The sequence below is a fragment of the Coccinella septempunctata genome, chromosome 4 (genome assembly GCF_907165205.1).
Source record: "Coccinella septempunctata chromosome 4, icCocSept1.1, whole genome shotgun sequence".
Lineage (NCBI taxonomy): Eukaryota > Metazoa > Arthropoda > Insecta > Coleoptera > Coccinellidae > Coccinella > Coccinella septempunctata.
In genome coordinates, this window is record NC_058192.1 from 38,566,814 (window position 1) to 38,576,093 (window position 9,280).

Consider the following 9,280-nt stretch of genomic DNA (forward strand, 5'->3'; position numbering starts at 1 on the left):
ACCCACAGGCCTGATACCGAAGAAACTACTAGAGAACTTGAGGAAACTTCAGCTGGACGAAAATATCTATAGAGTCATGCAGAAGGCGGTACTGCTGGGAACGGCGAGAACTGTACGCAAGTACAGGGGAAATTCAGAGGAACACCGTCTGCTCCGACAGGAATAAGTGCGGGTGGAGCAGGAATCCAACCCACAGCAAGGAGCCGAGGAGCGACCCGAACCCGACCACCACCACGAGCCCGAAAACCTGGAAAGGGCTCCAACAGAGCTTAATCCTTTTGATATCTGAGATATCTGGTATAAGTGAATTTTTCTCTGGAGAGGAGTGTGAAAGCCGCAAGGCTAAAGTCATAATAATAATAATATCACATCATCAAATAAGAAAATATTCTGTTCAGTTGTAATTCTGGCCAAATGCATAATATTTTCTATGTCAATTGTTTCCAAATTAAACTCATGGTCAGTCCTAATATGTTCATTCAAGATCTTTTAATCACTTGGAATCATAGTATTTTTTCTGTTTTGACTTCAGGAAATGTATATAATTGATGGTATTTCATAATTCGACGGTAAGAAAAAATGTAACTGAATTAACTACTTGTTTTTTCATTGTCTATTTGTATGTTTGTTGGTATTTCAGCTGGCCTGATGATGGAAGTTTAGACGAAATCGATCGCCAATAAATTATAATTGTTATAGTTTAGTGTGTTTTCCTTCCCTGTGAAAAGTGCAGAAATTTGGAGGAAATGAAATCAAATCTGTTGATTGATCGACCGGAACACGTCCATTACCTATATCCAGCAATTGTTCAGAGAAAATTCTGGCAGATGAATCACTCAACAATGCAACTCGTATGTTTGTAGTTTTCGCACATAGCGCCACAAAGTTGATGATTTTAGGCAAGGATTTATTTCATCGGCCGCCATCGATTTTGGAATGACTGGTAATGTTTGTCGGAAGTCACCAGACAATAGAATCAATGCGCCCCCAAAACATCTTGAATCATTGCGCAAGTCTTTCATGGTCCGATCGAGTGCTTCCAATGCTCGTTTGTGGACCATTGTGCATTCATCCCAGATAATTATTCTACTTGCAGTCAGAACCTTTGCCACTGCTGAGTGCTTTACACTATTGCATGTTGGGTACTCTGCAGGTTTAACGGTAACTCAAAAGCAGAATGAGCTGTTCTACATCCCTCTAGCAACGTGGCTGCTATCCCAGAATAGTCCAAGTGGCAGAGCCAAAAAAAGTCTCTGAATTTATTAAGCCTGGTTTTTTCTCAGGTGATTACAATCATAATACAACAAAATGCTACGGTCAGTCAAGTGGATGTTAGAACATGTGACTCAGGTGCGCTGTCAAACATGTCGTGATCACCACACACATAATAAAATCAATTTCTTAAGGCTGAAACTTTATAAACTTTTGTGTTTTAGTATGTAAATCAAATTATGATCAGTCAACGTCCAATCGAGACACAGCTGGTCGGTCAACTTGAACGTGCGTAGCGTCGTTTATAAGGGTGCAATTCGTTTAAAGCGTGAAATATTTTTTTAACTACTACTGACTATATTATTAATAAATAAAATGATCAGTCAGCCATTCCGTACAGCAAAGCCCTTCGGTCAGTGGATAAGAAATTAAATTTTTTTCGCTCTATATATATATATATATATATATATATATATATATATATATATATATATATATATACACATCATAATCATGCAAATGTACACATTTATTTTAATAATGCACTTCCGTGTCGTAATTGTGCCTTCAAATCTCAGAAATAAAATTCGTTCGAAATGAACAGAGTACTCAACGAACGCAGGTATACGCACAGGTAAGAACTCATTGATTTTCAAACATTTGTACTAATATTTATTTAATTCATTAAGGATAACAAGCTATAAATAATCATCACATAATTCATCATCTGAATCTTCCATATCATTATTCTCATTATCGTGATCTGTTTCGTCAAGCTCAGGTGTTGCAGAATATAAAAAATAAATAAATTTGTGATCATTTTATTCAGATAAAGATTTTTCTATACCTGTATTTTTTTGTAAAGGTTGAATAATAACATCCTGTACAAGTTCTGCTGAATGATCGCCTTTGAACCAATCAAAATCACATTTCTCATCAACCAATTTCCAGCCGTAGTCAGTAGGAGATAGCTCCGTTGGAATTTGACGGTGAGCATTACGCCAAATATTTGTAACTAGCTGACCCGGCAAACCTAGTTTTGCCATTTAAATTATTTCTAGGGTAGATAATAATAACTAACTCATCGTGATTGCTCGATTGGTCGTAAGAAAAAGGAATGCCTTTTTTTCTGTTCTGTACAATTTTTTTTGGGAATATTTTGTTATATAAACCTTGCCCTAACAATTATAAACACAAGAAAGAAGAATTGTCCAATTTGGTGCGATCGTTTGAACAATAAAGCATTTTGAAGTAAACCATAGATCCTCTTTTATTAATATAGATGGAGCTCGCTCTTAAGAACTGCTTCATCAATTCTGATTGGCATGGTGGCGTACTCGACCCATCTACATTCCGTAGGTATTTTAATTTTAAAAGGATCGTTTGTGGTGCTAGGACAGACCTTATTAAACATATTATTCTGGTTGCTTTCATCTGCAAGTCCAAGGACAGCGAATGTTTTTTGAAAATCTTCGCTTTGCTTCATTATCTGCAGAGGTTTTTTTACCTTTCTTGTGAAAAGCTGGGTTAAAATCACATCCAGTCAAAGCATGCAGTCCAGGAAGAGCATTGCAAACAGAATTTCCTAATTCTTGATGCATTCTTCTGACAATAATCATCCTTTGATGATTTCTAGTCCCAACTTCTATCTACGCGCATTAAAGCTGACTGACCAGCTGTGTCCCAATTGGACGTTAACTGACTATCATAATTTTGATTTACATACTGAAACACAAAGTTTATACAGTTTCAGCCTTAAGAAATTGATTTTATTATGTCGGTGATCACGACATGTTTGACCGCGCACCTGAGTCACATGTTCTAACATCCACTTGACTGACCGTAGCCTTTTGTTGTATATTATGATTGTAATCACCTGAGAAAAAACCAGGCTTAATGAATTCAGAGACTTTTTGGCTCTGCCTCTCCGTCTAGAAGAAGCGACGGCTACTGCAGTTTCTGATTTTGCACGCATATAAGCTAAAATTATTGAGATTAGTAAAGTTTTACCAGTTCACCGGCGGCATCAAGGAAAAATAAGCCCCCATTCCCTTTTTCAATTGGATTTAGGGGCAAAAATTCGAGCTTAGACAAGAAAAAAATCAACTTATGTACAGAATGAAAATAAATGCAGTTCAGTCAGCAACATGAGAACAACCTAGAAATATAGCTAGGCGCGGACCCACTGGTGAACGCAATATTCAGGGGCAATAAAAAAACATCAAAGGAGCTGCATTCGCATTCTTCTCATAAATATCCCAGACAGCATAAACGTTCCGCACTAAAGTGGCCACTTCCCTTTTTTAAATAGTTATTTAATCAACTAGGTTATTAATGAAAGCGATTAATGATTGAAATATTTTAAAGTGCGAGCGAAGCGAGCACGTTAATGTTCGAGATCATTAATCGCTCAATTAATAAACGAGTTGATTACAAGATTTTTCCGTCGACCACATTTTGATTTGAATGTGAATTCTTGATTGCAAAAATTTTCTTTGGCTAAGGTTTGAATACGTTACATCAGTTGTAGATTTCAAAAATATTAACCCGAAGATGAAATGCATATGTTGCAGTGGTTGGGAATGGGTATCTCCCGAAGGAATTAACAGATTATTACAAGAATGTTACATTTTTCAACAAAAATCATCTTACATCAATATAAGTAAAAGGAATTAAAGAAAGTTTCAAGTCAAGATGAACTCCTCCATTGAACAAAAATTTCACATGAATAAACAATTAACAGGAAACCTGGCGCGTTTTTTTGGCCGTTCATCTTAATACATTGATATAATAATAATAATTAGGTATTTATTGGTACCTTAAGGCATTTACAATGTATAGGACAAGTCAAATGAAAAATAGAGAAACCAATATTCGGGAACTTATTCTACGATGACATTCATCGAAAATCCTGTAGTAAACTTTTCGCATTAATTCACTCAAATATGAAATACTCAAATGCCACCACTTTTTTGGGTCTCCCAATAGAAGGAAATTCTTTGTCATCCTCAACATTCACAATCTTTTTGATTGTGGAAATATTCAGATGAAATATAAGTCGTTTAGACTCGGATGAAACATTATATAAATTCTCTTACATTGAATATTTTCGGTGCCGTCTGACGTATTGTGGATTTTAGAATATCAGGGTATAACTATTTGAATGAGCGGCCCTGAGTTCTAAATAGCACTTTCTGAAACCCTGTCTCTTTTTTCAATCACTTTCGGCATTTTCGTAATAAAAATTGTTATTAGTTGTGGCAACGGCGTTATGACATAAACAACATTTCATGAGTGCCAACTTTACTCCGTTCTAGTTACAAAAACTTGAGAAAATTATTTCATGGCCAACCGACTGCTAAAATAAATTTGAACGGAGTACAGTTGAATTACTTTCATAAGTTATAGAGATAAACTTTGTCTTTGTCTGTGTTACTTTCACTTCTTCTTCTTCGAGTGTTCCAGTACTTTCATTTCACAGAACACAATATATAACGCTTAAATGTTTTCTTCTTTTTCTTTAGTGCCGATTCACAATGGACGTAACCATGGAGAGTAGAGAGAAGGAGAACGATCGCCGTACTAAAAATGTGTCCCCGAAAACGGGGGAAGTAGGCTAGGAGTCGCTGCGATCGCTACGTTTATCGACAAGGGGTGGGGATTCAAGCGTCAATTTTAAATGAACAGCCTTATTTTAGGTTATGTGTCATCGTGGTTTTTTTGATGATTATTTAAATACCTTTCTTAAATCTATATTAAATATGAGTTCTCTGAATTATATGCAATAAAATTCAAGTCATATTATAAAGGGCACTATGTTGTGAGCTTCATTCACTTATAATAAAAGACGAAATCAATGAAATTCAAAAGAAATCACTGATCAAAAAATTTTACCTACTTTTGTTTATAATTGTTTATTGAAAACAGGTATGTTAGTTGGTCTACTGTAATCTTCAAAATTATATAAATTCGCAGTGAGGAGTAGTACACATCAAGACAACAAAAGGTAGCAATCTCAGATTTATCACTTATTAGAGTACATTCTGTTTTCAATACTCAGCTGAGAACCGTTATAAACGATATATTATGTTATGCCAACAAAATTCTTCAAGAATATCTTCTGAACCATGTAGTTTTATTGGTTAGATTATTCTCACGAGGGATGACAATTTAGATTTCTTTCACAATGACTTCATCATCTTTTTGATATCTTCATTGCAAAAGTGCTCTTGACACACAAATTGATTCCGAGTCGATTCTCGATGTAAATTTTTTCCCAATTTTCTCTCAAAAATGCACTCGGAAATGTTATTCTCAATTTTCTTTCCGATGCCAAAACACTCTTAGGGTACGTTCATACCGAAGATGCATGGATGAGCGCGGTGGAGGTCGCGGTCGCGGTCGAGGTTTACATCGATGCCTGGCAGTACATGTCGAAGATGCTTTCCTTTCAGTCAAAGCTCATAAACGAACTGAAAAATGAATACGTTACCCTGGTGAATGTCACGTGATTTGAAGAGCGCCAATAAGCGTGCAAGGTACCTCGCGGCAACTGCCCGATCGCCATATAAAATCAAACTATTTTGTTCTGCGATCGACATCGCTGTAAACCGCGATGATAAGCGGCGAGGGTGAACGGGTGAAACATCCTTGGTATGTACGGTCTCATTAGAATATGAAGGTTTGTTTTGAAATCGATGTAAAGATCGCGACCGCGACCTCCACCGCGCTCATCCAGGCATCTTCGGTATGAACGTACCCTTACACTAGCGCACTCTTCAACATTTCACCATGGTTGTTCTCTTATCAAAAATTGAAACAATAATATTCTAATCATATGTCACCAGGAAGACAATTCATGAATCGTTGTATATAAGGGGTAAGACGGGAAAGTTGAGGAATAAGATGTTGGTCTTCACTTTTTATTCTTTATCTAAGTTTCGGCTGCAGGTCGCAGGCCTTCTTCAGGATTCTACAATAAAACAACACAACAATAAAATGGATAACCTCCAAACATACACTCATTGTCTCATGACCTACCGAATATTGGAAGATACATGTTTCATTCCTTCGTTGTTTGCCAGTATGTTGTGGCCTCGGTTGTGGCTTACTTTAAACGATTATAAATGCTCATTAGATGGGATTTGACTTTTATAATTGTGATTTATTCAACAATTTGGGGCATTTTATTCTCCACATGGACGGAGCAAGGTGAGAGGACGCTGTCTATGTACCCTGTCAGTCGGTGAATTTGTATAAGATGTCTAAAACTCTGGTATATTCACTGATTCGATTTTGTTTATAATTTCGTGGGGATATGGGATCAGTTTCGTTTTTCCCACTGTAGGTAGCGCTGTTTAGAATTTGACAAACCATTGTCAATTGTCATTTGAAAATAATTTGAATACATTACTACGACTTACGAATATGTTGTATTTATAAGCGATTATTGGTGTGTGAAAATGTATTAGTTTCGAGAAAGGGATGTAGAACATTCATTTATTCAACATGTAGTTCAGTTTTCTGTATGGACAATCAAGAACTACAGCTGAGAATTCGGTGTTGTTGGAATTTGAGGCAGAACCCAGCAAACACTGAAATGCAGTCACTGTACAAAAACTGTACTTCGTTGCTTCAATTGACTGCAGTTACGGTAATGCAATAACTGCACAAAAAAGGACCGTATATGTCCAGGTGGACTTTGCAGTTACTGTACAGTACAAACTGCATTCGACATACAGCCACAGCTGCACTTCAAAAACAGCGATGGCATCGCAATCCACTGTACAGCAAGCTGCAATTCAAATGCAGCAGTGACGTGCTAAAACTGTACAGCAAGCTGTACTTTAAATGCAGTATTCACTTTGCAAAAACTGCACTTCAAATGCAGCAGTTACGTGCTAAAACTGTACAGCAAGTTGTACTTTAAATGCAGTGGTCACTGTGCAAATACTGTACAGTTAGCTGTGTTTTATATGCAGTTTGTTCACGCAAGAACTGTACAGCAAGCTGTATTTTATATACAATAGACACTGTGCTCAAACTATACAGTAGCTGCACTTTAAATGTAGCAGTCACTGTGTAAAAACCATATCGAAACTTGCAATTACGAAACAATATTCTATTAGAGAAGTTTCCTAGTTATAAACAGAAAATCTATTCTGCAAATCAGAAATTTTCAATTTCACTTAGTATTTTTGCGGTAAGCGCAAAGGTGACTTCACGCCAATTGAGACATAGCCTACTCTTAGGGGTGAAGATTAATGAACCATCATAGGAGTTAACTACGACAATCGTCGAGGCAGCGTAGATTGTGCCTGCTATAAACGCTGGTTACATAGAGGACTTAGAGTAATGCGTCGCCGATGGCGCCATCGTTTGGCGTATGCTGCACCGCAATAGACGTGTATGCTACCCTGTGATCGCAACCGTCAAGAGCAGTGATGCCATCATTTGGCTAATTCTGGTACCACCATGGTGCGATGAAGTATTCTTCTATCATGGGTATAATCCATATTTTGGTAATGAACGGAGTCTTCAATTATTGAATTAAATCTGTTTATGAAATGTCTCTTTAACCTTCATAATCGAATTTTCAACTTCTTGAAGAAGGTATATGTTTAAGTTTTAGGAATTCCTATGAATTATTATTCTATATTATTAACTCTATATCAAATACTCCATTTTTGAAATCAAGAATTGCAAATACAGAAACTGTGCAGTCACTGTATATCAAAAACTGCGTTTTGAAAATGCAGAATTATCAATACAGAAACTGTGCAGTTACTGTACATCAAAAACTGCGTTTTGAAAATGCAGAATTATCAATACAGAAACTATGCAGTCACTGTACATCACAAACTGCATTTTGAAAATGCAGAATTATGAATACAGAAACTGTGCAGTCACTGTACATCACAAACTGCGTTTAGAAAATGCAGAATTATCAATACAGAAACTATGCAGTCACTGTACATCACAAACTGCGTTTAGAAAATGCAGTATTATCAATACAGAAAATCTGCAGTCACTGTACATCAAAAACTGCGTTTTGAAAATGCAGAATTATCAATACAGAAACTATGCAGTCACTGTACATCACAAACTGCATTTTGAAAATGCAGAATTATGAATACAGAAACTGTGCAGTCACTGTACATCACAAACTGCGTTTAGAAAATGCAGTATTATCAATACAGAAAATCTGCAGTCACTGTACATCAAAAACTGCGTTTTGAAAATGCAGAATTATCAATACAGAAACTGTGCAGTTACTGTACATCAAAAACTGCGTTTTGAAAATGCAGAATTATCAATACAGAAACTATGCAGTCACTGTACATCACAAACTGCATTTTGAAAATGCAGAATTATCAATACAGAAACTATGCAGTCACTGTACATCAAAAACTGCGTTTTGAAAATGCAGAATTATCAATACAGAAACTATGCAGTCACTGTACATCACAAACTGCGTTTAGAAAATGCAGTATTATCAATACAGAAAATCTGCAGTCACTGTACATCAAAAACTGCGTTTTGAAAATGCAGAATTATCAATACAGAAACTATGCAGTCACTGTACATCACAAACTGCATTTTGAAAATGCAGAATTATGAATACAGAAACTGTGCAGTCACTGTACATCACAAACTGCGTTTAGAAAATGCAGTATTATCAATACAGAAAATCTGCAGTCACTGTACATCAAAAACTGCGTTTTGAAAATGCAGAATTATCAATACAGAAACTGTGCAGTTACTGTACATCAAAAACTGCATTTTGAAAATGCAGAATTATCAATACAGAAACTGTGCAGTTACTGTACATCAAGAACTGCGTTTTGAAAATGCAGAATTATCAATACAGAAACTGTGCAGTTACTGTACATCAAGAACTGCGTTTTGAAAATGCAGAATTATCAATACAGAAACTGTGAAGTTACTGCACATCAAAAAATGCGTTTTGAAAATGCAGTATTATCAATACAGAAAATCTGCAGTCACTGTACATCAAGAACTGCGTTTTGAAAATGCAGAATTATCAATACAGAAACTATGCAGTCAC